Below are 6,000 nucleotides of genomic sequence, written 5' to 3' on the forward strand. Positions count from 1 at the left end.
CTCATTTTGTTCGTGCATTGTTTTCCTAATTTTGTTTAGTTTTTTTCCTAATTTTGTTTAGTTATCTGTGTTTTCTTGTAGTTCGCTAAAATTTCTGAACTCTGAGGAACTCCTGAGGAGTTTTCGAACTCTTCCTTAGGAGTTTTCTCAGGAAAATTCCCAAACTCTGAGGGTTATTCTGAATTTTTTGTCTGACAGTTTGTAGATCTCTATTTTCTTTTTTTTTTTTTTTTAGGTGAGTTATTTGAGCTTTATAATTTTCCCTTGGTGGTGTCATATTTACCTGAATTTTTGTGATCCTTATTCTTTTTTTTTTTTAATTAAAAAAAAATTTAATGTTTATTTGGTTTTGAGAGAGGCAGAGACAGAGTGTGAGTGGGGGAGGGGCAGAGAGAGACAGGGAGACACAGAATCCGAAGTAGGCTCCAGGTTCTGAGCTGTCAGCACAGAGCCCCATATGGGGCCCAGGCCCACAAACCAGGAGATCATGACCTGAGCCGAAGTTGGATGCTTAACCAGCTGAGCCACCCAGGCGCCCTGTGATCCTTGATTCTTTGTGTTGGTATCTGTGCATTTGGGTAACTGGGTTCCTCTCCCAGACTTTACAGGTTCGCTTTGGCATAGAAAGTTCTCTCACAGTCAGCTCAGTTTGGGTTTCTGGGTGTATTTGCTGGTAATGTCCTTGGACAGGTGGGAGCTGCTATTATGGGCTATTTTGGGGTAAGGCAACTATTTGAGCTCTGTGTATAGAGGTGGGGGGAGCCACAGGCTGAGAACAGCTGGATAGGACTGCTGGCTTGATTCTTGCCCAAGTGAGTTGTAGGATGGGCTCTGCAGTTGCCTGGATTCTCTGGTCAGGCTTACTAGATGGTTAGGACTGGGTACTATATTCAGTTATAGATGGGGGTTATCCATTAGCTTTCATGCCGTGGGACCACAGAGTTCAGGACCTGTACAGCTCATTGTTTGGGAGCTTAAATCAGGCCCTAGTGTGCACTGAACTCCCTGGTCAGATGAGGTCACTAGTTTTGCTCTGCACATAGGAAAGCCATGGGCTGTGCTCTCTGTTCAAGTGCCACTGTACATAGCGCTGTTGAATGGGCTATACAGCTTTGTGTGCTATGGTGAGTTTCCCTGATTGGGCAGGCTGAAGGCTGTATTCAATGATGAACGGGAATATGAATTAGATTTTCTATCTGGGTGCAGCAGGAGAAGTAACTCTAAAGCTGGTAAAGTTCATTATTTGCTGCCTTAACTCAAGCCAACCCACATTCCAAGTTCCCCAACTGAAGAGGCTCACTGGCTTTGTTCTGCAATCTACCAGTTTTGCCACTCACCTCAGTTCCAGTGTTGCTGGGTTACACTGCTTCCAGGAGATGTCTCCAACCCTTCTGATTGGATAGAGCCAGAAGATGCTGTCCACAATGGGTGGAGCTATGTCTCAGTTCCCTTGCATGGGCAAGAGGAGGAAGGGACACTCTGGGCTACTCTCAATTTCCCAGTTTCTCCAGTTGGTAGAAGTCAGGAACTACTTACCCTTGGCTACAAATTAATCCCCCTACCTGTGCATACCACAAAACGCTCCACTCCTGGTACTGGCTTTGTTCTGGACACGATTAGGCTTGCCTACTGCCTCGTAGCTTGAGTAGGGCTGTGCCACACTACTTCCAGAAGTATTCACCAGTCCTTCCGGTCATCTGGGGCTGGAAGACCTTCGGTCTGGGATTGGTGATTTATAGCTTCCTCATTCAATATCTGAGGAAAATGAGGCCCAGAAAGGTGAAGTGGGCAGGTCACACAGATGACTGAGGAGCAGAATAAAATAAGCAGTAAGATTGTGGGTTTTAAATATCTCCGATCATATTTACAAATGTAGTTGAATTTAACGTAAGGTACAATGTTAAAGTATCACCATGAATATGTACACATATGTGCTTGGAACATACCTAAGAGTGAACTAGCTGAGTCAGAATATTCATATGGTGCAGAAGCTCAGCTTTAGTAGACGCTGCTAGTTTTCCAAGGTGGTTGTACCAATTTACACCTCCACCAGCGGGCCTCTACAACCTTGCCAACACTCCGGATTGTCTGTTACATTTTAGCTTTTCTGATGAGCACATCGTATATCTCATTATGTATTTGATTTGCATTTACCCAGTGACAAATGCAATTGAGCACCTTTTCATATGTTTATTAGCCATTTGTGCATTCTTTTGTGTGAAATGCCAGTTCAAATTCCTGCTTAATTAAAAAAAAAAACTTACGATGCTTTAAAGTCACACTACTAAATTGGAAGTCACTTGAACAACGTATGTCATTAGTGGCAATTTACGTTTTGTTACCTTACCCAGCACACACATGCCCAGCAAAGACAGCGTGAGAAGCCAGGGGGTGTGGTCTGCTTGGTCCCAAGCAAAGTTGTGTTATAAGCACCATTTGCCTTTGCCCTCCTTTCACCTCACCCATTGAGTTCCCACCTTCCAACTTGTCTGTGGTAACACGGCCCCATTGACAACTCTTCTCCATCACCCCCATCTTATTCTGTATCCTGGATGGGAAGGTGCATTGGAATTGCATTGGAAAGTACTGCTCTTAGGTCTTCTTTTGTACTTTGTGTATATCAGTACATTTGTGAGGTTGGTTTTTTTTTAATGTTTATTTATTTTTGAGAGAGAGAGAGAACGTGAGCAGGGGAATGGCAGCAAGCGAGGGAGACACAGAATCCAAAGCAGGCTCCAGGCTCTGAGTTGTCAGCACAGAGCCTGATGCAGGGCTCAAACTCAGGAACTGCGAGATCACGACCTGGGCAGAAGTTGGATGCTTAACCGACTGAGCCACCCAAGTGCCCCCATTTGTGAGTTTTTAATGCACAAAAGTAGCCCTAGAGATGAATCTGAGAGTGGGACAAAAGATAATTGAATTGAATTGGGAGTGAGAAAAATCCAAATTGGAGCAGGAATGGATTCAGTCCTTGAAGGAATGCTTAAGGAGGAGAAATAAGAGGGGGATTCAGAATCCAGCAGGATGATGTGGCCACTGAGAAATTCCCAACAGGGTTTAAATGATCTTTTAAATTAAATTTTTTTTTTTTACTTTAATCTTCTGGGAAAAAAACATTTATATGGTTCATAAATCAGAACAATATGTTCAGTGAAATGCCTTAGTCCAGCTCTTGCCCCCATCTACCCCATTCCACCCTCCCCCATCCCCAGGTAATTTCTGTTTTAGTTTTTAGGGTATCTTTCCAGTGTTTATGCAAATACAGACCAAAATTAATTTATGTTTTTATTTTCTAACTTCCCAAAATATCTTAATAGTCATTTCTAAAATTCAATCTAAATTATTTGAGATGTGAAGCAAATTTTCAAAATTTAGCAAAGTCTGCTCCATACAACAGTCTTGTTTATAGATGTGGTTGTGTGTGTGTGTGTGTGTGTGTGTGTGTGTGTGTGTGTGTGTTTGTGAGTGTGAAGGAACAGGACCAATTTCTACATTTCTACATCTGGGTTGACATGATGTGGAACAGTAATGTGTGGGACAGAGAGAAAATCCATACACTGAATTAATTCAGCAGGAGAAAAATGAAGCCAGAGGTGATTGTGAGATCATAAACCCACCAGGAATTGATAGAAATCTTGGGAAGGGTGGTAGGTTTTCCACCGACTATGTCGTGATGGTTGGAGCCTATCTTATTTAGGCTTTAAAGGACAGAGTGGATTCAGTGGATACCTGAATTACACACTATTGCCTTCAACTATGAAATAAGCCTTTAATTAATTATTAACTGGTAGGCTGGGACTTAATGATAAAGGATCTCATTGCTAAGCTGAAAAGCTTAGATATCTTCTTAAGGCCTAAATGAGGGGTCATTGAAGGTTTTCCAACATGGAATGACATAATCAGAATTATATTGCTAAACGTTTGATTTGGCAGTCCTCAAATTAACAATACTATTCCCAAGTTTGGGAATACCCATTAAAGGTATATTCATTACCTATTGCTGCATAATAAATTATCCCAAAATGTAACAGCTTAAAACAACAAGCATTTATTATCTCAGTTTCTGTAGATGAGAAATTTGGGCGTAGTTATTGTAGCATTCAGCTATTCACAGGCTATTAGACTGGGAACCTCAGTTCCTCCAAGTCATTGGCCACAGGCCTCCCTCACTTCCTTGTCAAGTGAAGCTTTCCATAGGGTAGCTCATTACATGGCAGCCAGCTTCCATCAGAGCCAGCAAGTGAGAAAGCAAGAAAGGGCAAGTAGACAGCATGTGAAGAAGGCTATGTGAAGATAAACTCAGGATTGTAGTCATGCATCTATCTACAGCTGGAAAAGAAGAATGCACAACAGATCCTTCCCTAGTGCCTCAGAGAGACCATGGCCCTGCTGATACCTTGATTTTGGACTTCTGACCTCCAGAACAGTGAGGCCATAAATTTCCTTGTTTTAAACCAGAAAGCAGGGAAGGGAAGGGAAGGGAAAGCAAGGGAAAGGAAGGGAGAAAAAGAAAGGGCAAGCAAGATGGAAACCAGAGTCTCTTTGTAACCTAATCTCAGGAGTGATATCCCATCACATGTGCCATATTCTATTCACTGTGCTTATTCTGCTCATTCAAAGCAAGTTACCAAGCCCAGTCCTTACACAAGGGTGTAAATAAATAGGTGGGATTCACTGGGGCCATTTTAGAGGTTATTTCAACCTAGTAAGCTAGAAGTAGTGAGGCATTGCAGTAGGTGGTTCCTGTCAGGCTTTAGATAGGGGAATGGTGTGAAAATGAAGATGGAATTAGAATTGCCAGGACTTGCAAACAGATTGGATGGGTAGGATGAATGGAAGAAAGGCGTCAAGCCCGGCTGATTGGGATGATTGCCAAGGGAGTCACAGAGAGAAAGCACATGAGGAGAGGCAGATTTGGGAGAGACGTCAGTTAACAAGAATAGGTTTTAGCAAACTCGGCATTAAAGAATTAAGAGAGAAAGAACGGAGAATTCTTTTGGTTCCGTTGACGTGAAGCAGCTGGTGTAGGGGCAAGAACATATGGGCTGGAGTTAGACAGATCTGGGTTCAAATAGCAACTCTCCCCAATACTTGTAAGTCCCGTGCCCCTGGGCAAACTACTCTGATTCTCTGTTTCTCTTCTGTTAATGTTCAGGTCAATGCCTACCTCTCCTGGTTGTTTTTAGAGCCGTATGAGATAGCCTCTCTAAAATTCCTACCAAAGGGTGGTGCTCAATAAATAGTGCTGAGTATAGTTATCCTCCATGTTTTCAAAAGTAGATATGAAAATATCCTTTGTCACTGTCTCCTTGCAACCATTGGATAACCCCATTATATGACATTACTTTGTTAGCTTCAACAACTGCCATGAAGTTTACTTCTATATATCTTTATGGCTCCAAACCATTTTATACGTGTAGGTTTTTATGTACATTTCTTGTGCCACTCAAATATCCCCCAAATGTGGTTACCTAAGCATTTATACTTGGATGTCACTAGCTGACTATTCCTTACGTGCATAAAATTAATGTGTTGCTTTCTTCCCCTCTTTCTCTCTGAGTCCTACTTCAATGTCAAGGTACAATGTTATTTTTAACAAACTCTCCTTTTATTGCATAGAAGGACCGTATAGTGGGTTTAAACAACACAAGACACAAAACAAAAACTAGACTACATCTGAAGGGCTGGGTTTGAATCCTGATTTTCTTTTTTATTAGTCATGAAAACTTTGCACCTCCAGCTTCCTCTGTAATCAAAATGGGGGGGCGGTATGATCTGCTTTATACCCCTACAGAGGAAATGGCCTAGGATTACAGAGGTGGAATTGGCCATCATCCTTGTCTTCCCTGTAACAGCTCAAAGGCAAAAAACTTGTAACACAAATGTCAATCATCATCTTCACTACCACCCAACCAATGTTGCCAATACTGTTTCTAACTTCTTCCTATTTTAATGTTTTCAAGTAATTATACTACATTTGAAAGTTCCAGGATAGGCAGA

The sequence above is a fragment of the Puma concolor genome, chromosome B1 (genome assembly GCF_028749965.1).
Source record: "Puma concolor isolate L17-30 chromosome B1, mPumCon1.1.hap2, whole genome shotgun sequence".
NCBI classification, from domain to species: Eukaryota; Metazoa; Chordata; class Mammalia; order Carnivora; family Felidae; genus Puma; species Puma concolor.